This window comes from Aethalodelphis obliquidens, unplaced genomic scaffold (assembly GCF_003676395.1).
Source record: "Aethalodelphis obliquidens isolate GAN/ISIS:26980383/991018 unplaced genomic scaffold, ASM367639v1 scaffold4, whole genome shotgun sequence".
NCBI classification, from domain to species: domain Eukaryota; kingdom Metazoa; phylum Chordata; class Mammalia; order Artiodactyla; family Delphinidae; genus Aethalodelphis; species Aethalodelphis obliquidens.
Genome location: NW_020837948.1, coordinates 48,801,810 through 48,825,154, shown reverse-complemented (window position 1 = coordinate 48,825,154; position 23,345 = coordinate 48,801,810).

Here is a 23,345-nt window from a genome sequence, read left to right as displayed (position 1 = left end):
ATAGTTTCTGGCCTTACATTTAGGTCTTTAATCCATTTTGAGTTTATTTTTGTGTATGGTGTTCGGGAGTGTTCTAATTTCATTCTTTTATATGTAGCTGTCCAGTTTTCCCAGCACCAGTTGTTGAAGAGACTGTCTTTTCTCCATTGTACATTCTTGCAAAAAGACAGCCCTCAGAATGGGAGAAAATATTTGCAAATGAAGCAACTTACAAAGGATTAATCTCCAAGATATACAAGCAGCTCATGCAACTCAATATCAAAGAAATAAAACAACCCAATCCAAAAATGGGCAGAAGACCTAAATAGACATTTCTGCAAAGAAGATATACAGATTGCCAACAAACACATGAAAGGCTGCTCAACATCACTAATCATTAGAGAAATGCAAATCAAAACTACAATGAGATATCACCTCATACCAGTCAGAAAGGCCATCATCAAAAAAATCTACATACAATAAATGCTGGAGAGGGTGTGGAGAAAAGGGAACCCTCTTGCACTGTTGGTGGGAATGTAAATTGATACAGCCACTACAGAGAACAGTATGGAGGTTCCTAAAAAAATTAAAAGTAGAACTACCATACAACCCAGCAATGCCACTACTGGGCATATACCCTGAGAAAACCATAATTCAAAAAGAGTCATGTACCACAATGTTCATTGCAGCTCCATTTATAATAGCCAGGACATGGAAGCAACCCAAGTATCCATCAACAGATGAAAGGATAAAGAAGATGTGGCACATATATACGATGGACTATTAGCCATAAAACAAAACAAAATTGAGTTATTTGTAGTGAGGTGGATGGACATAGAGACTGTCATACAGAGAGACCTAAGTCAGAAAGAGAAAAACAAATACCGTATGCTAACACATATATATGGAATCTAAAAAAAAAAAAAAAAAAAAAGTTCTGAAGAACCTAGGGGCAGGACAGGAATAAAGATGCAGACGTAGAGAATGGACTTGAGGACCCGGGTAGGGGGAAGGGTAAGCTGGGATGAAGTGAGAGAGTGACATGGACTTATATATACTACCAAATGTAAATAGATAGCTAGTGGGAAGGAGCTGCATAGCACAGGGAGATGCGCTGGGTGTTTTGTGACCACCTAGAAGGATGGGATAGGGAGGGTGGGAGGGAAATGCAAGAAGGAGGGGATATGGGGATATATGTATAGCTGATTCACTTTATTATAAAGCAGAAACTAACACACCATTGTAAAGCAATTATACTCCAATAAAGATGTTTAAAAAATTTTAATGAAATTAAAAAAAAAAACACCAAAAATTTTTTACTGCATTTGCCCTGTCACGTAGAAAAGGAAAGCACATGTGTACCATGCTGCAGGGAAATATGGTTTAGGGCAACTACATCTGAACACAGAGAAAACTGCAATTTAAAAAATCTTACATGCCATTTCCTTCCAAAATACACTAGGTATATGTTTACTCAACTATAGCAACCCAAATTTGTGAGGTAAATGGAAATTCAGTGACTGAGAATCTTTTTTTCTCCCTTTTCTTCTTAAATATAAAATATATTGGTTCTTTGTCACGGCTCATAAATCAAAGATTAAGTAATGACTATCCATCTTCAGAATGCCTGGGAATTATAGTAGGAAAAAGAAATATCTTCTTTTGCATTTATAATTTGTATTTTATATAAATTTTATATTATACAAATTTTATAATTTTATAATTTACTTTTGTATATTTGTCATTCAGTGGTATACAATGCCAGTTATCGCTACTAAACACAGACAAGCAAAACACACACACACAAACAAGCAAAGAGAAATCCTCACCTCTCTGAACATTAGAGGTACTCTGAAAAATGATATTTACAAGCGATTTTAACTATGTTGGCAAATCTCACTCCAGTGCCAGGTACGAAGAGGCAACATGACTTTGTTAGCTAATCCTGAACTCTTGGAAAGTGATTCAATGACAGCACTAGTTCTTCCTGTATGCAAATTAAAGAATGAGCTAGGAACTATTCCATCTGCTTCTCCCACATGAGCCAGTGCCTAAAGCCCTTAGAGCTTAAGATATAGTCCTGGCCTTTCAAAATTAGTATTTTGAAAAAATAAAATGAATGAAGTTAAGTTAGCCAAAGTTTCTCTTTGTCTATTGTAGGTTAAACAAGATTTTGTGGGTAAATCTAAGAATCTTACTGAAGATAAATATAGAAGAAACTTGGTGAAATAGGTAAAAACTAGAAATGCATGGGTTCACAGCTAGGCTACATTGTCTTCCATTTGGATTTCCTTCTTTGAGCTTCCTAACCTTACAGAACCTTAGTTTCCTCGTCTTGTAAATGGGGAGATAATTATAATATCCTTCCTCATAGGTCTATTGTTAAGTCTAATTAAAACAGTCTATGTAAATAAATTGGCACATAAAAAGTGCTCTATAAATTTTAGCTATAATAATAACTAATATAATCGTTCTATACAACTGTTTCTATGAGAAAAATATCGAGCAAATGCTCAGAAGACATTTCTTTCAAATGTTGAAACCCTGCGTATTTTGATTTTAACTTAGCCCATTGGTTTAATATCTAAAAGTCATTAAATAAACATAATCCCATACTGCATTGTTTAATTCATCATTTCTTTCATGCCAGCTGTTCATAATCATCATTATATAAATATTGAATATATTATTACTATTGGGACCTGTCCAGCCAAAACTGCCCCTGTGTATAGTTTTGACTCTACTTTGGTCCCAAGTGACCACACAGTGAAAAAAATTATCAGTATGCTTAATGGAATCTGAAGAAATGTTATGGTACCCTTAGTAACTCCTGAAATCATTTGAGCAGATAATGAAAATAACCAAACTTAGGTTAAAGGAGAATACTTTGACAAATGTAAAAATAAATAATGGTTCATTTGGCCCCTTCCAATATCCTGGATTAAATGAGCAGCCTGTCTAATGTTACCCTTACCTTCTAAAATAATAGCTAAAGTATGTTAAGATTTTATGTTATATCAAGTACCATGCATAATGTTTTACTTGCATCATCTTATTTATTACTCATATCAATCTTTTGAGTAAATTTTATCCTAATCCCCATTTTGTAGATAAGGATACTGAAACTCAATTTATCATATAGTTTTCACGTGGAAGAGTTAAGATTTCAATCCAAAACACTTAAATTTTATTAGCAGTATTGTGTTAGAGTGTAGGGATCAGCTTTCCAGGTAGGGTTGCCAGATTAAATATGGGAGGCTCAGTTAAGTATCAGTATGTCCCAAATATTGCAACTATTTGTAATTTATCTGAACTTTAAATTTAACTGAGCATCTTGTGCTTTTATTTGCTAAATCTGACAATCCTACTTATGTGAGTTTTTGTTAGTTTTACTCAGCGGATTCTGAATTGCTTCATGAGAAGAGTAAGTTCACCTCACTGAAGAGATTTTGTTTAGCTCAGTGGTATGTATAGGGATGAATTATTTGAGATAGCTGAGAAGATTTAAGAGACTGGGTAATGGAAGACAAGGGAGATGAGGCATCCAGAAAAAAATGGAATTTAGGAAAATATTAAGATGCTTAGATGGAAGGTGAAGTTATGTGATATGGTGTGCAACATAATTTTTTTCTCTAAGTACACACAAAAGCTGTTGAAAAGTTCAGTGATCTCTTTTCAGAATGTGATGAAATCCTTTGCTTCAAAGTGTGTGCTGAGTGAGACCAGAAGCTGCCTATGAAGATCCAGTTATATCTAGAATATATAAAATACTTGTTATTTGCCGCAAAGAATTGTAATTCACTTTACTGAGGAAGGATGGCCAGGCAGGGAAGAAAAGACTAAAAATCAAGTTAAATTCTGTGTTCATTGTTTATTTTTAACGTTGCATTAAGTACGTGATAGATTTGAATTTAACCAATCATCTCAGTCAGTTTGGATTGCTGTAACAAATTGTCATAGACTGGATGGCTTAAGGAACAAACATTTATTTCTCATGGTTCCAGAGGCTGAAAGTCCAAGATCAGGGTGCCAGCATGGTCGAGTTGTTGGTGAGGGCCCTCTTGCTGGTTATGTCCTCACATGGTTTTTCCTTGGTGCATGCACACAGAGATGCCACATCTCTTACTTTTTTTATAAGAATGTTAATCACATCATGAGGGCCCTACCCTTATGACCTCATCTAACCCTAATTACCTCCCAAAGGACCCACCTCCAAATATCATATCAGGGGTTAAGTTTTCAGCAGATCAATTTTGCAGGGCTCACAAACATTCAGTCCATAGCATTAGTTAAGTTCAAAACAGTGGGTTCTATTTTATATATAGTAGTGTGTATATCTCAATCCCAATCTCCCAATTTATCCCTCACCCTCTTTCCCCCCTGGTAACCATAAGATTGTTTTCTACAACTTATATAAAATAGATAACTAATAAGGACCTACTGTATAGCACAGGGAACTCTACTCAATACTCTGTAATGACCTATATGGGAACAGAATCTAAAAAAACAGAGTGGATATATGTATATGTATAACTGATTCACTTAGCTGTACAGCAGAAAATAACACAACATTGTAAATCAACTATACTCCAATAAAAATTAAAAAAAAAAAACAGTGGGTTCAACAGAATTCAAGTTAAGCCTTTTATTAGACCAGCTTGCACATAATACATATGAGGGTTTCTACTGTTAATATCTTTATCAGTAGTAAAGGGCTTGTCTATTAAACCATAGAATTTTCTCTTTTATTGTTCAAGATATTAAATGTAAGGCTTTTTAACTTAATTATAAATAGACTACAAAAATGAGTTGAGTTTTATACTTTTGTTGGGATTAACATTTACTGCCTAAGATTTACTGTTATGTGAAGATGGGGTAGAGGGGAATGCATGGGTGTGGTGAAATGGTCAGGAAACAATTGACTTGTGCAGGGGTGAATTCGGTTGAATATGTCATTGTTAGTGTCTGTTTCCACAGGGTCTACCGAAAGCTTACCTCTGCAAAGAGCTCAAGGGCCTTCTGTCCAGGACCAAGTGACCACTATCTAAGACCTCCTTCTGACATCCCATTCTTAGGAAAACTTGTCCTTAAGAAAGAAGACAATAAGAAAAGGAAAAGAATTGAAAAGAAAAAAAATGAAAGAGGGTAGAAGTGTAGCTTTTAGGGACAAGCTATTATTGACTTAGTCCATGGATTAATAAAAAGAAATAGAATAGAAAAAAAAGTAAAATAAATAAAATGATTGAGAGTAAAGAATAAAATAAAGTTCTTTATCCGATTTTAGTCCACTAAGTAGAATATTTCATGATTTATATCTACCTTAATTTTTACTCCCAAACTCCTACTATAGGTCTCATAATTTACCAAGAATTCTAGCTGCTGCACTTTTAAATTCACTTCTGTTTTTGCACTGAGGTCACACTGGAACCAATGGCATTAAGACAGACAACTGCTTGGAAACATGAGTCCTTTGTTGGCTGACTTTAGTTTAATGGCTCTATATTTGTCTTGCCAAACTTTCCATATGCTGCAAGGCCATCGGTGATTCTTCCATCTAACATTCCCTCTCTCCTTCACCCATGGTCAGACTTCATGATGGTATGTCAGCTTTCTCAACCTGGAAAATACAAAACTATGGAGACAGAGAAAGATCAGTGGTTGCAGGGGTTAAGGGAGTGTGGGATGGGTAAACAGGCAGAGTGCAGATAATTTTTAGGGCAGTGAAACTACTATGTATGATACTATAATGGTAGATACATGTCAGTATACATTTGTTCAAACCCATAGAATGTACAACACTAAGAGTGAACCCTAATGTAAACTCAGGACTCAGTCATAATGATGTGTCTATGTAGGTTCATCAGTTGTAACAAATGTAGCAGTCTGGTGAGATATGTTGGTAATGGGGGAAGCTATGCATGTGGGGAGGCAGGTGTATATATGTATATAAGAAACCTCTGTACTTTCTGCTCAATTTTGCTGTGAACCTAAAACTGCTCTAAAAAATAAAGTCAGGCTTTCCTGGTGCTGCAGTGGTCGAGAATCTGCCTGCCAATGCAGGGGACACGGGTTCAAGCCCTGGTCTGGGAAGATCCCACATGCCGTGGAGCAACTGGGCCCGGGAGCCACAACTACTGAGCCTGCGCATCTGGAGCCTGTGCTCTGCAACAAGAGAGGCCGCGATAGTGAGAAGCCCACACATCACGATGAAGAGTGGCCTCCGCTCGCCGCAACTAGAGAAAGCCCTCGCATAGAAACGAAGACGCAACACAGCCAAAAATAAATAAATAAATAAATAAATTTAAAAATAAAAAAACAAAAAAAATGCATGTCTTATAAAAAAATTAATTAATTAAAAAATATTTTTTAAAAATTATAGTAACATGCTCCACTCTTATCCATTAGAAATGATCTTTTTCCATTTATTGTGTATTTCCAGTGACAGCAGTAGTAACCAAAGACTACTAGTTTGTAAAATCTGAATTTGACCTAGTTTGTAGAAATAACTATTTCTGCATATCATATAGTACATTAAGGGTTATATTCACCCTCCTATTTATATGTTCCATCCTAAATCATACTCCTCTAATTAAATTACATTAGGATATATAAAATAAATGTCTTGACACTTTAAGACCTAGAGACTAGAGGCCAAGAGCTCTTTTAAAATGTTGGAATTGTCAGGGTTCTCCAAAGAAACAGAGCTGGCAGGATGGCAGCCTAGAAGTTCCAACAAGAGTTGATGCTGCAGTCTTGAGTCCAAAGGCAGTCTGGAAGCAAAATTCCATCCTTTTAGAGGGATATCTTCTCTCTTAAGACTTTCAGCTGATTGGAGGAAACCCACCCATATTATGGAGGGTAATATATTTTACTCAAAGTTTACTGATTTAAAAATTAATCACACCTGAAAAATAACTTCCTAGCGGCATCTAGACTGGTGTTTGGAATGATAGCTTGGCCATGTAGACATATAAAATGAACCTCAGAGGGCTGCCAACTCCTTAGTGGAGTCTAGTTCATTTTCTCAGTATCTATCCCATTCTTCAAAATCTATGGGAATAATTCCACCTTTTTGAGACTGTTATCAATTTTTCCCCACTCCCAGACTTTCCTATCTCCCTTTATGCTATCTTTCTTTTTGGATGGTACAAATTTGTTTCCACACTGAAGACACATGTATAATAAAGTGAGACAGTAAGTCAATTACTATCTTCTTCTGAATATTCTCTTGGCTTCCAAAGAGAATAAGGCTTTATGTATAATCAGTTTAGGATATGCTGTGCTAATAAAGGGTCTCAAAATTTTGGATTTGACAATGACAGAGGTTTACATATTTCAACCATGAGTCTCCTGTTAGCCACAGCTCTGCTCCATATTGACTTCATTCCAAGACTCAGGCTCTATCTAGAGCATTGTACTTCCTGAAGTGGAAGGAAAGGGAAGATTATGAACCATATATACTGGCTATGCCGTATAATGACATATGTACCTTCTGCCCACAACTGTTTTATTGGGCAAAACCTGAGTCTACCAGAATGAGGATTTATAAATCTACAGGAAAGAACTGTATGTTTCTGCTAAACTTTATATAACCACAGTCAAAGATCTTTTTTATGTATCATCTTTAAGGCTGGAGACTCCATTTTTTTTTTTTTTTTTTTTTTTTTTTTTTTACTGGCCTCTGTATGCTGTTCATCCCCTGGCCCTTAGTTTAAGGGTGTTAAAGCAGTTTGGCTTTGCCCACTGCTGCCTTCAAAGAATTTGGAATAATAGGCCTTTTGTTGTGGGCTCCTACTCTTGTTTAGTGGATAACACTTAAAGGAAAGGCCCTGGGAAAGGCATATCACTCAATTATTACTTCCTGTTAAGGCTGCAGCTTCAAAGCCACCACAATAACCATTATAATTTGTAGTCTTTTTAACCCTGGAGACTAAAAATTGTGGAACTCTTAGTCAATTTTTATTGCAGGTCACAAATAGAGAGCAACTCTTAGGACAGAATTATTGCCCTCCATTTCTAGCTCTATTCTTTCTTGCAAGACTCAGAAACAGCAAGCAGTATCCAATATTCTGAATCTTTTCTTCCATTTTCTCTATCTTTATAATCTCAGTCATCACATGGTTTTCATCCCAAGCAGAACAACTGGACCAAATAGTTTACTGTTGCATATCAGGAGTCAGTACACTTCTACTCTGCAGTTGGTAGAGCCTGTCTTCCTACCCCATCCCAAATGCATTCCAAAGATTATGTTTTTGACACTTGTAAAAAAAAAACTACAGTCTGTTAAATGAAGTTTTGTATCAATTAGAAATTGTGTTCATCCACATATAACAGAAACATATCTAAAAAGTTTTCTAGAAGTCTAAACTAGCATCTTCCACATCCATATAATTAGCTAGAACTAGGAATCATAAGACTATCCTTAACTGCAAGAGAAGCTGTTTAAGCCTGAGCCATTGGCGTTCCAAACACAAAGTTTTATTTAAATAAGTAAGGAGAAAATGAATACTGAGTAGGCAAATAGTAGTTCTTGTCATGGTGATAACATTTCTTTGCCAACAAAATAAAAATGAATGCAAATCTGTACAATGATGATATGGTTATAACATCATAAAGTAGGCATGATAATAGTAAAACAGTTTCCATAAGTGATGCTACTTCTCCTTTCTTATCATTTCCATCATCTCATATAATCCTTACAGAAAACTTGGAAGCATATATTTATACTAATTTAATAGATGGGAAAACTGAGCATCTTTTAGCTGGTCAATGGCAGAGCCAGAGACGTAATCCATTCTAACACCACAGTCAGTCCTTTTCACTGTACATGATTCCTTCTTTCTAAATCTGTGGCTAGAGAAAGAAAAGCTAAAAATAACAGGACCTTTTTAAACAAATAATCTCCATAGAATTCTTTCAATGAGCAAAAATCAAAACTATAGAACATTGTCACCTCAAACACTTGTCAAAGAATTCATCCATAAAATGATTTTGATTCAGCACTAACCAAAATTGCACCTCAGATATTTGATATTTAAGGAAAAAAAACTAAGGGACATGTTAACTATAAATTTATCTGAATTCCTTGTGCTTTATTTCCACATTAAGATAGGCTATCAGAAAATAATATAACTGGAGTATATTATCTTAGCTCCCTGTAGAAACGCTGTCTCATTTGTAACTCAAAACCTTCACTAAATTGAATTTACTGTTTTAAGAAAAGTTGATGGTAAATATTTGTTTCATCAAAAATAAAAATCTATGAAGACACAGGCTTATTTTGCTACTCATTACCCATTTTATAAGATTCATGTGATAAATACACAAGATAGGGTTCCAGAGACTGAAAATGTTTAACTGTATCTATTTAGTACTAATCACCAGGAAACTGAATTAAAGTTAAATGTCTAATTGCTGTAACTAATTACAGGGATATGTGATGGCACTGTTGCCAACTTCCTATGTATTGATCTTTTTTAGCATGTTAATTTTCTTCTTCAATAATATGAAGTATCTCCAGTTCTTTTTGAAATTACCATATATGATATAATAAGCAAAAGTAATACAAATTGCAGATTTACAGACAAATTTTCTTATACCTGAAAGAGTCTTAAGAACATAAACTGTTGGAGAAATTCTCTTTTATACAGTAACTATGAAGGGACCATTATTTTTTTAAAGAATAGTTTTGTGAATTGCTTCAAAAATCTTTCTTTTGAATAAATCCAGGTCCTATGTTCAGTATGAAGTTGCTTTATGGCATTTTGTGATTCTGAAAATACACATTCTTAAAATGAAGATTCAAGACTAAAATGAGTAAAAAGAAAATTTTTCTAGATATTACTACTGTTAACATTCTAATAATTAGTACTTCCAGTTATTATTATATGTAAGTATATAAATTTGCAGAAACAATCATATTATACACGATATTTTGTAACCCATTTTGTATCTGTACATAACAAAAGTACAGGTGAATTCTACCAAACATTTAAAGCAGGGTTAACACTTATGCTTCTCAAGCTATATCAAAAAATTAAAAAGGAAGGAAAGCATTTTAACTCATTCTACAAAGTCAGCATTACCCTGATACCAAAACCAGAAAAAGATACCTTCATAAAAGAAAATTACAGGCCAATATACCTGATAAACAGGTCCAAAAATCCTCAACAAAATATTAGGAAATTGAATTCAACACTACATTAAAAAGATCATACACTTTGATCAAATGGGATTTATCCCAGGGATGCAAGAAAGCTCAATCAATGGGATACATCACATTAACAAACTGAAGAATAAAAATCATATGATCATCTCAATAGATTCAGGAAAAGCTTTTGACAAAATTCAACATGAATTTAAAATAAAAACTCACAACAAAGTGAGTATAAATGGAACATAACATACCATATATGACACTCCTACAGTTTTCATACTCAGTGGTGAAAAGCTTTCACTAAGATCAAAAATAAAACAATGACGCCTGCTCTTGCCACTTTTATTCAACATAGTATTGGAAGTTCTAGCCACAGCAATCAGACAAGAAAAAGAAATAAAAGGAATCCAAGTTGGTAAGGAAGAAGTAAAACTGTCAGTGTTTATAGATGACATGATACTATATAGAGATAATCCTTAAGATGTCACCAAAAAACTATTAGAACTAATAAATTAATTCAGTAAAGTTGTAGGGATTAAAATTAATGCACAGGAATCTGTTATGTTTCTACACACTAACAACAAATTATCAGAAAGAGAAATTAAGAAAAACACATTTATGTTTGCATCAAAAAGAATAAAATACTTAGGAATAAATCCAACCAAGGAGGTAAAAAAGCTGTACTAAGAAAATTGTAAGCCCTTGATGAAAGAAATTGAATATAACACAAACAAATGGAAAGATATACTGTGATCATGGATTAGAAGAATTAATATTGTTAAAATTACCATACTACCCCAGACAATCTACAGATTCAATGCAACCCCTGTCAAAATACCAATGACATATGTCACAGAACTAAAACAAATAATTCTAAAATTTGTATGGAAACACAAAAGACCCTGAATAGCCAAAACAGTTTTGAGAAATAACAAAGCTGGAGATATCATACTCCCTGATTTAAAACTATATTGCAGGGCTTCCCTGGTGGCTCAGTGGTTGAAAGTCTGCCTGCCAATGCAGGGTATACAGGTTCGTGCCCCGGTCTGGGAAGATCCCACATGCCACGGAGTGGCTGGGCCTGTGAGCCATGGCCACTGAGCCTGTGTGTCCAGAGCCTGTGCTCCGCAGCGGGAGAGGTCACAACAGTGAGAGGCCTGTGTACCGCAAAAAAAAAAAAAAAAAAAAAAAACTATATTGCAAAGCTACAGTAATCAAAATACTATGGTAGTGGTACAAAACAGACACACAGATCAATGGAACAGAATTGAGAGCTCAGAAATAAACTCATATTTATATGGTCAATTAATCTACACAAAGATGTTAAGAATGCACAATGGGGAAAAGATATCTTCTTCAATAAATGTAGTTGAAAAAAATTGACAGCTACATCAAAAATACCAAATTGGACTACTTTCTCCACCATATACAAAACTAAACTCAGTGGATTAGAGACTTATATGTAAGACCCAAAACCAAAGTATAAGACTATACTTTGAGAATTATCACCTCTAAGTGAGTGGTTTTGGCTAAATGATGTCTATTTGCCTGTCCTTTATTTTATTTTATTTCCTTTTTTAACATCTTTATTAGAGTATAATTGCTTTACTGCCTGTCTTTTAATTTAATAGGTTTTAAAACAAATTGTATGGTTAAAACTGTTTATGTTCTGATTTTGAAAAGCAATTAAATTATTGTTTTACCTCCTTATGCTTAGGTAACTTTTAAAATACTTGCTAAAATGAACACACTTTAATAAAAAACAAATCTCCCATTTATTTAGAAATTTTGTTAGATCATTAAATACGTGTAAAATGAAATTTCAGCTTTCAGAAAAAGGTAAAAACTATACTTTATTCTTAGATATTAAAAAATGCAAATCAAAATAACAAAGCAAAAATAGAACTAGAATGGAGCCACCAACTTCATCTTATAAGGGAACTCAATCCTCATTGTATTAGTGAAGAACTGGATCCTGATATGAGAAACAGAGTCTTGGAAAACAATAATATACACAGAAAACAGGGATTTAATTTTCTCTCTCAAACATACATATAATGTTCAAATGTAGTCATCCAGGGCTCCATAAGATCATCAGTGTGCCATGTTTCTTCTATTTTTCTGCTTCTGTATTCTGACAGTTGGCTTATATATTAACTTTATTTTTTGTCATAGCAAATTACAACAAATGAAGTGGCTAAACAATACAAATCTTATAGTCCTGTAGGTTAGATATCCAACATGAGTCTTAGATAAAATCAAGGTGTCAGTGAGATTGCATTTCTTACTGAGGTATTAGAAGAGAATCTGTTTCCTTGCCATTCTCAGCTTCTAGGGACCACCCACATTCTTTGACCCCCTTCCTCCATCTTCAGAGCCAGCCAAGCTAATATTGCTAGAGCAAAAATGGAACCAAGTTCCAGCAGTCCATTGGTAAACATTTCTCTTCTGGATATCCACAGGGAGATGTCCTGAGATTTTAGATCAATTTTCTTGAAGACACACAGACAGCCAGTCACTGCCTGAAGTTCAACAGCTATTAGTATTTTGTGGGAAAAAAAAAGTTTGTGAATAAAACATAGAAGAGTCTAAAGTGAAGTCCCCATAGTGAGATAATATTTTATAAAAATGATGTCAATGCAGGTGTGGCTTACTAATACTTTTGAGAGGATTTACTTTCCAGCCATCTCACTGCATAAGTGCTACATGGTTTTCATTAATTTTAAACTGTGCTTCAAGTATCCTCCAACATGTTATTTGCCACTGACAAGACTGGGGGCTGTGGTAGAACATTCTCTGGATGATGTGTTTTATCATATGGGAACAGATGTGGATTGCAGAGGCTCATCTCAGGGTCCATAACCCAAATCACACTTACAAAGTTTTTTTGTCATGTAAGCAACATAGTCACAAGTTCTAAGCATTAGGACGTGGACATCCTTGGGGATCATTATGGACTATTATTCTGCCGACATCTTATACCTTCCTTGGGTCATTTCATTATCACAAAATAAGGTGCCACCATTTCAGTCACCATTTCCTTCTTCCCAGAAGAAGAAAAGATTTACAGGGAAATGGAAGTAGTGCCTGCTGACGGACTCACCACCTTTTTAAGGAAGCTTCATTAGAAACCCACCCAGCCATTTCTTTTTTTCCTTTTTTTTTCTCTTATACAGCTGGTTATTTATTTAGTCCAGGGCCCAACCAAGGTTTACATATTACATTGGTGGGGTTTTTTTTGAAATCTTTATTGCAGTATAACAGTTTTACAATGTTGTGTTAGTTCCTGTGAATCAGTTATACGTATACATATATCCCTATATCCCCTCCCTCTTGCACCTCCCTCTCACCCTCCCTATCCCACCCATCTAGATGGTCACAAAGCACCAAGCCGATCTCCCTGTGTATGCGGCTGCTAACCACTAGCTATCTATTTTACATTTGGTAGTGTGTATATGTCCATGCCACTCTCTCACTTCATCCCAGCTTACCCTTCCCCCTCCCCGTGTCCTCAAGTCCATTCTCTACATCTGCATCTTTATTCCTGTCCTGTCCTGAGGTTCTTCAGAACCAATTTTTCCTTTTAGATTACATATATATGTGTTACCATATGGTATTTGTTTTTCTCTTTCTGACTTCACTCTGTAAGACAGACTCTAGGTCCAATCACCTCACTACAAATAACTCAATTTTGTTTCATTATGGCTGAGTAATATTCCATTGTACATATGTGCCACCTCTTCTTTATCCAGTCAACTGTTGATGGACACTTAGGTTGCTTCCATGTCCTGGCTATTGTAAATAGAGCTGCAATGGACATTGTGGTACATGACTCTTTTTGAATTATGGTTTTCTAAGGGTATATGCCCAGTAGTGGCATTGCTGTGTCATATGGTAGTTCTATTTTTAGTTTTTTGAGGAACCTCCATACTGTTTTCCACAGTGGCTGAATCAATTTACATTCCCACCAACAGTCCAAGAGGGTTCCCTTTTCTCCACACTCTCTGCAGAATTTATTGTTTGTAGATATTTTGACGATGGCCATTCTGACGGTGTGAGGTGATACCTCATTGTAGTTTTGATTTACATTTCTCTAATGATTAGTGATTTTGAGCATCCTTTCTTGTGTTTGTTGGCAATCTGTATATCTTCTTTGGAGAAATATCTATTTATGTCTTCTGCCCATCTTTGGATTGGGTTGTTTGTTATTTTGATATTGAGCTGCATGAGCTGCTTGTATATTTTGGAGATTAATCCCTTGTCAGTTGCTTTGTTTGCAAATATTTTTTTTTCCCATTCTGAGGGTAGTCTTTTCATCTTCCTTATGGTTTCCTTTGCTGTGTAAAATGTTTTAAGTTTCATTAAATCCCATTTGTTTAATTTTGTTTCCATTTCTTTAAGAGGTGGGTCAAAACGGATCTTGTTGTGATTTATGTCATAGAGTGTTCTGTGTATGTTTTCCTCTAAGAGTTTCATAGTGTCTGTCCTTACATTTAGGTCTTTAATCTATTTTGAGTTTATTTTTGTATACCGTATTAAGGAGTGTTCTAATTTCATTCTTTTACATGTAGCTGTGCAGTTTTCCCAGCACCACTTATTGAAGGGGTTGACTTTTCTCCACTGTATATTCTTGCCTCCTTTATCAAAGATAAGTTGACCATAGGTGCATGGGTTTATCTCTGGGCTTTCTATCCTGTTGCATTGGTCTATATTTCTGTTTTTGTGCCATTATCATACTGTCTTGATTACTGTAGCTTTGCAGTAGAGTCTGAAGTCAGGGAGCATGATTCCTCCAGCTCCATTTTTCTTTCTCAAGATTGTTTGGGCTATTCGGGGTCTTATGTGTTTCTATACAAATTGTGCAATTTTTTGTTCTAGTTCTGTGAAAAATGACATTGGTAGTTTGATAGGGATTGCACTGAATCTGTAGATTGCTTTGGGTCGTATAGTCAATTTCACAATATTGATTCTTCCCATCCAGAAACATGGTATATCTCTCCATCTGTTTGTATCATCTTTAATTTCTTTCATCAGTGTCTTATAGTGTTCTGCATACAGGTCTTTTGCCTCCTTAGGTAGGTTTATTCCTAGGTATTTGATTCTTTTTGCTGCAATGGTAAATGGGAGTGTTTCCTTAATTTCTGTTTCAGATTTTTCATCATTAGTGTATAGGAATGCAAGAGATTTCTGTGCATTAATTTTGTATCCTGCTACTTTACCAAATTCATTGATTAGCTCTAGTAGTTTTCTGGTAGCATCTTTAGGATTCTTATATATGGTATCATGTCATCTGCAAACAGTGACAGTTTTACTTCTTTTCCAATTTGGATTCCTTTATTTCTTTTTTTATCTCTGATTGTTGTGGCTAAGAATCCCAAAACTATGTTGAATAATAGTGGTGAGAAGTGGGCAACCTTGTCTTCTTCCATATCTTAGTGAAAACTGTTTCAGTTTTTCACCATTGAGGATGATGTTGGCTGTGGGCTTGTTCTATATGGTCTTTATTATTTAGAGGTAATTCCCTCTATACCTACTTTTGGAGGGTTTTTATCATAAATGGGTGTTGAATTTTACTGAAAGATTTTTCTCCATCTATTGAGATTATCATATGGTTTTTCTCCTTCAATCTGTTAATATAGTGTATCACACTGATTGATTTTCAGCTATTGAAGAATCCTTGCACTCCTGGGATAAATCCCACTAGATCATGATTTATGATCCTTTTAATTTGCTGTTGGATTCAGTTTGCTAGTATTTAGTTGAGGATTTTTGCATCTATGTTCATCAGTGATATTGGCCTGTAGTTGTTTTTTTTTTTTTTGTGTGACATCTTTGTCTGGTTTTTGTATCAGGGTGATGGTGGCCTCGTAGAATGAGTTTGGAGGTGTTCCTCTCTGATATTTTGGAAGAGTTTGAGATGGATAGGTGTTATCTCTTCTCTAGTGAAGCCATCTGGTTCTGGGCTTTTGTTTGTTGGAAGATTTTTAATCACAGTTTCAATTTCAGTGCTTGTGACTGGTCTGTTCATATTTTCTATTTCTTCCTGGTTCAGTCTCAGAAGGTTGTGCTTTTCTACGAATTTGCCAATTTCTTCCAGGTTGTCCATTTTATTGGCATATAGTTCCTTGTAGTAATCTCTCATGATCCTTTGTACTTCTGCAGAGTCAGTTGTTACTTCCCTTTTTTCATTTCTAATTCTATTGATTTGAGTCTTCTCCCTTTTTTTCTTGATGAGCCTGGCTAATGGTTTATCAGTTTTGTTTATCTTCTCAAAGAGCCAGCTTTTAGTTTTATTGATCTTTGCCATTGTTTCCTTCATTTCTTTTTCATTTATTTCTGATCTGATGTTTGTCATTTCGTTCCTTCTGCTAACTTTGGGGTTTCTGTGTTCTTCTTTCTCTAATTCCTTTAGGTGGAAGGTTAGGTTGTTTATTTTGGATTTTTCTTGTTTCTTGAGGTAGGATATATTGCTATAAACTTCCCGCTTAGAACTGCTTTTGCTGCATCCTATAGGTTTTGGGTCATTGTGTTTTCATTGTCATTTTTTCTAGGTATTTTTTGATTTCCTCTTTATTAAGTGATCTCTTGTTTTTATAGTGCTTCATTGTTTCGCCTCCATGTGTTTGTATTTTTTACAGTTTTTTTTCTGTAACTGATACTAGTCTCATAGTGTTGTGGTCCAAAAAGATACTTGATACAATTAAATTTCCTTAAATTTACCAAGATTCGATTTGTGACCCACGATATGATCCATCCTGGAGAATGTTCCATGAGCACTTGAGAAGAAAGTTTATTCTGTTGTTTTTGGATGGAATATCCTGTAACTATCAATTAAGTTCATCTTGTTTAGCATGTCATTTAGAGCTTGTGTTTCCTTATTTATTTTCACTTTGGATGATCTGTCCATAGGTGAAAGTGGGGTGTTAAAGTCCCCTCCTATTATTGTGTTACTGTTGATTTCCCCTTTTATGGTTGTTAGCATTTGCCGTATGTATAGAGGCGCTCCTATGTTGGGGCCATAAATATTTACAACTGTTATATCTTCTACTTGGATTGATCCCTTGATCATTTTGTAGTGTCCTTCTCTATCTCTTCTCATAGTTTTTATTTTAAAGTCTATTTTGTCTGATATGAGAACTGCTCCTCCAGCTTTCTTTGATTTATGTTTGCATGGAATAACTTTTTCCATACCCTACTTTCAGTCTGTATGTGTCCCTAGGTCCAAAGTCAGTCTCTTGTAGAAAGCATATATACAGTTCTTGCTTTTGTATCCATTCAGCCAGTCTATGTCTTTTGGTTGGAGCATTTAATCCATTTACATTTAAGATAATTGTTGATATGTATGTTCCTATTTCCATTTTTTTAATTGTTTTGGGTTTGTTATTGTAGGTCTTTTCTTTCCTTTGTGTTTTCTGCCTAGAGAGGTTCCTTTAGCATTTGTTGTAAAGCTGGTGTGTTTGTGCTGAATTCTCCTAACTTTTGCTTGTCTGTAAAGGTTTAATTTCTTCATCAAAACTGAATGAGATCCTTGCTGTGTAGAGTAATCTTGGTTGTAGTTTTTTCCCTTTCATCACTTTCAATATGTCCTGCCACTCCCTTCTGGCTTGCACAGTTTCTGCTGAAAGATCAGCTGTTAACCTTAAGGGTATTCCCTTATATGTTATTTGTTGTTTTTCCGTTGTTGCTTTTAATATCTTTTCTTTGTATTTAATTTTTGATAGTATGATTAATATGTGTTTTGTTGTGTTTCTCCTTGGATTTATCCTGTATGGGACTCTCTGTGCTTCCTGGGTTTGATTGACTATTTCCTTTCCCATATTAGGGAAGTATTCAACTATAATCTCTTCAAATATTTTCTCAGTCCCTTTCTTTTTCTCTTCTTCTTCTGGAACCCCTATAATTCAAAGTTGATGTGTTTAATATTGTCCCAGAGGTCTCTGAGACTGTCCTCAGTTCTTTTCATTCTTTTTTCTTTATTCTGCCCTGAAGTAGTTATTTCCACTATTTTATCTTCCAGGTCACTTATCTGTTCTTCTGCCTCAGTTATTCTGCTATTGATCCCTTCGAGAGAATTTTTAATTTCATTTATTGTGTTGTTCATCATTGTTTGTTTGCTCTTTAGTTCTTCTAGGTCCTTGTTAAACATTTCTTGTTTTTTCTCCATTCTATTTCCAAGATTCTGGATCATCTTTACTGTCATTACTCTGAATTTTTTTTCAGGTAGACTTCCTATTTCCTCTTCATTTGTTTGGCGTGGTGGGTTTTTACTTTGCTCCTTCCTATGCTGCATATTTCTCTGTCTTCACATTTTGCTTAACTTATTGTGCTTGAGGTCTCCTTTTTGCAGGCTGCAGGTTCATAGTTCCTGTTGTTTTGGTGTCTGCCCCCAGTGGGTAAGTTTGGTTCAGTGGGTTTTATAGGCTTCCTGGCGGAGGGGACTGGTGCCTGTTTTCTTGTGAATGAGGCTGGATCTTGTCCTTCTGGTGGGCAGGACCATGTCTGGTGGTGTGTTTTGTGGTATCTGTGAACTTAGTATGATTTTAGGCAGCCTCTCTACTAATGTGTGGGGTTGTGTTCCTCTCTTGCTAGGTGTTTGGCATGGGGTGTCCAGCACTGGAGTGTGCTGATCGTTGAGTGGAGCTGGGTCTTTGTTGAGATGGAAATCTCTGGGAGAGCTCTGGCCAATTGATATTACATGGGGCCAGAAATCGCTGTTGGTCCAATGTCCTGAACTCAGCTCTCCCACCTCAGAGGCTCAGGCCTGATACCAGGCTAGAGCACCAAGACCCTGTCAGCCACACAGCTTACATGTAAATGAGTTAAATTCTCCAATCCAAAGGCACAGGGTGGCCGGCCTTCTATGCTCCACTTGGTCCTTCAGCTGGGTGTTGTCCTCTTGGCCTGGTCAATATGGAGAGCCTGCTTTGTAACCAGGTCCAGCTGTATTCCCTAGCACCTAGAAGAATCAGCTGATACTCCCATCCTCCCCTATCCCTGCTGCAACTCGTCATGATCCTGGAGCTTCTGAGTTTCCACCCCTCATGCTCCCACCAAGCCATTTCCACCTTCATCTAATTGAAGTAATTGAATGTCCAACTGGGTGTCACATGTGACCTAGCACACTCATCTATCATAATAAGAAGTCAATAAATTATTACCAAAATCCATAAATTAAGAAATAGTAAATTGGGAGATTGGAATTGACATATACTTTCTATTATATATAAAATAGATAACTGATAATAACCTACTGCATAGCACAGGGAAGTGCACTCAATACTCTCTAATGACCTTTAATGAGAATAGAATGTATAAAAGAGTGGATATATGTATATGTATAACTGATTCCCTTTGCTCTACAGCAGAAACAAATACAACATTGTAAATCAATTATAATCCAATAAAAAATAATTTAAAAACAAAATAAAATTGAATAGAATACAAGTTAAAAAATTCTACAACCATAAAAATTTAAAAAAAAAGAAATAGCAACTTTAGGGTAGAAAATGGAAATATGGAGTTAAATTCAATAAATAAATATCTATAGGAATTGCAGTTTTTTTGTCTGTTGTTCTGCAGAATAGACCATATCGAAGGTCAGTGGGAAGATAAAGGAGGGAATTTCCTTGTCCTCATAAATCTTACAGCACTGTACAACTTGTTAAAATGTATGCATGCATGCATACATTAATAACAAAATAAAATAAAAATCGGATTTGTTGACTAGCATTCATCATTTTAGTTTTTACTCTAGACTTTGTATAAAGATGGACCCTAGGGCTTCCCTGGTGGCGCAGTGATTGAGAGTCCACCTGCCGATGCAGGGGACATGGGTTCGTGCCCCAGTCTGGGAAGATCCCACATGCTGCGGAGCGGCTGGGCCCATGAGCCATGGCCACTGAACCAGCGCGTCCGGAGCCTGTGCTCTGCAATGGGAAAGGCCACAACAGTGAAAGGCCTGCGTACTGAGAGGCCTGCGTACTGCAAAAAAAAAAAAAAAAAAAAGATGGACCGTAGTATTTCATCATTATATATAAGTTCATCATTATATGTTAAGTTCAACAAGATCTTGTCCTCCAAACAGCTGCAGAAAAGCTTCCTTTAACTAAATAGTATATATCTTATTAATTTAAATGTTGAGGTTTAAAAAAAAAATTATCTCTCCACTCATTCTCCTATCATTTTATCACTTATACTAGATATACATATGTAACTTTTCAGTGTCTTAAATTAGAAGCTCTTAGGAAAACAAAAAGTATTTGTGCAGCTTTTTTTACCCAGAACCTCAGCAGAGCTATATTTAATAGATGTTAGAAAAGACATTCTATAGTAGAATTTCAAACTAGCATTCTTTGATGATTGGAACATTGTACATTTTGATTAGATAAGTTTTTTAATTTCCAAACATTTCTCTTTAAGAAGAGAACTAGTTTAAAATGTTTTCCATGTATTCTCACATACATTAAATATTAAAGTAGAAAAATGAGACAGACTTTAGAATGACTCTTTCTGTATTTGAATATCCTGCATTTTATAACATGATCGCTGAACTTAATTTTCTTTAAAGCACCATTGTTCATTTACCATTTATTCAACATTCTCCCTTTTGCTCAGAAAAAAAGAAACTCAATTTCTGTGATGCTGAATGGAACTTTTGACAATTTAATAAAGAAACCTCAAGAGTGCAGAGGGTAAGCAGAGAGAAGTTTTTTCCTCATATCAGGAAGTAGCACTGAAGTGGTAAATATACGGTTTTATTTCTGTTCTTAGTATTATATCCTGGCCTGCCTGCCCCTAGTTTTAAACTGGAAAGTATCTCAGACAATTCTCTGAACAATAACCATTTTTTCCATTTTCTCATGATTTGCTACCTCTATTAGATGGGAGTAGCAGGCACTCACAGGTAGTTCAGATTGAAGGAGGATCTATGCTTCCTCCCATCCATTTTCTTACTGTTCTCCATGTCCCCCTCCCCAGCTCTGGCCAGCCAGAGGAATGTATTATAACCTGTATACTCACAAAGGAATTTCTGGCTGTATTGTGTTGAATTGTGAAAACATATACATGAGACATGACCCTAGATAGGCAGGGGTAGCAGCATACCTTGGGCCTGTGCTTTTCTATGATTCTATTTAAAATCATCTAAAGTATCTATTTCTCTGAGGGAAGAAAAAGGTGATGTGTATCACTAAGTGATATATCCAAGCTGGACCCAATTACCTAAGAAAATCCTGGATGTGATCAAAAATAATACTTCTCTCTCCTTATAAATTACATTGTGACTGTCCAAACACAAAATAATAATGATAGTAATAGTAATATTTTGCTAAAGGACAAGAATGATTCTAGGACAGTATCTGATTTTTAAAAATGAAAAACAGTGCTTAAAAACATTGGAATTAAAGTAAATCAGTAATTCTCAACTGAGGTGATTTTGCCCCCTGGGGACACTTGGTAATGTCTGGAGACAATTTTGGTTGTCACAGTTAGGGGGTTCTACTGGCATCTAGTAAGTAAAGGCCAGAGATGCTGCTAAACATCCTACAAAACACAAAATAACTTCAACATTACAAAAAAATTACTGGCTTAAATGTTAATAGTGCCAGGATAAAGAAACCCTAGGTAAATGTTACTACAGACTGCACATTTGTGTCTCCCTGGATTGTATATGTTGAAGCCTAATCCCCATTGGATGGTGATTGGAGATGGGGCCTTCCGGAGGTGATTAGGTCTTAAGAATGAGCCCTCATGAATGAGTGCCCTCATAAAGGAGACCCTAGAGAGCTCCCTGCCCTCATCTACCACATGAGGTTAGCAAAAAGACAGCTGTCTGTGAATGAGAAAATAAGTCCTCACCAGACAGAAAATCTGCCAGTGCTTTGATCATGGATTCACCAGTCTCCAGATCTATGAGAAATAAATTTTTGGTGTTTATAAGCTACCCAGTTTATGGTGTTCTGTTATAGCAGCCTGAACAAACTAAGACAGATGTTAATTTTAAAATCTATTTATTGCAGGAAGCAATGATAAAACTAAAAGAATAAGAAAAATATAGTACATTATTTTGGACCTGAAAATGAGATAACTATGATATGCCATATTATACAATCAAAGCAGGCAAGAAATATATCGAATGAAGTACACCTTCTAGAAGCAGATGCAGGTCATTTCAACACTCTCAGCCCTTTCAGTAACTAATAAGTTTAGCTTCTATTGCAGTTCTGATACTTCTAAGTTTTCTTAGAAATTTTATATGTAGAGGGCAAAGAACTCTTTGGGAAACATTGTCCCTTATATAGCAGTAGTGAATCTTCTGCCTCTAGCTGAAATTGATCTTTTCTAACAACTGTGTTTTAAGTATGTTTCCTGCTCAAATGTTACCTTTTCACTAAGGGCTTCCTAACCTCCCCAGGAGAGAATTAGTCACTTTCACCCTGGCACTGCAAGGATACTTAGTGCACATCTCAGTTACAACTCTTTTCACATAGTAATTATTTTAAAATCTTGCTTATCATTTTCCCAAAGCCCGAAGTCTGGAGTTCATCGAAGATTGAAATCACATCTTATTTTTCTTAAAACTAAGCATAGTGCCTGGAACATAGTGGATGCTTAATAAATATTGATGGAATGAATGAATGAGAATGAGTATGTAATTTGGGTTGTAAGATTCAGAAGATCTTAACTTGAACTTTTAGATACAATGAATGGAATGTGGATAAAAGCCTCAACCACCCAAACTTTGCCTAAACATATAAAACACATCACAAGTTACACTCTCTTCAGACTTTAGTATCAGAGACTTGCAGAGTGCACAATGTTTGAGTGGGCAAGGCATATAGCTCCAGAGACCAGCAAATACCATTTTGCATTCAGTGACAAAATGGAAGAAAGGAGGGAAGATGGGAAGAACAACAGTTCCCAAAAAGCTACTGGGCATATAACCATACATCATTCTCCACTTTCCACCCCCAGATGCTATCCTAGTGAAACAGGCTTCAAAGCAGAGAACAACTTGAGACTGAACTCTTTTTTTACCCCCAAAAAGAGACCATTTTATTATGGTGTAAATAAAGTGTACTTGAGGGTATTATTACCTAAAGGAGGATAAAATCTGCCAGAGAATGAAACAAAATGTCAATCTGAAATACTAGTCTTTGTACAGCCTCCTTGGATTAAGGCACCATATCCTATGCTAGAATTTCATACCTTT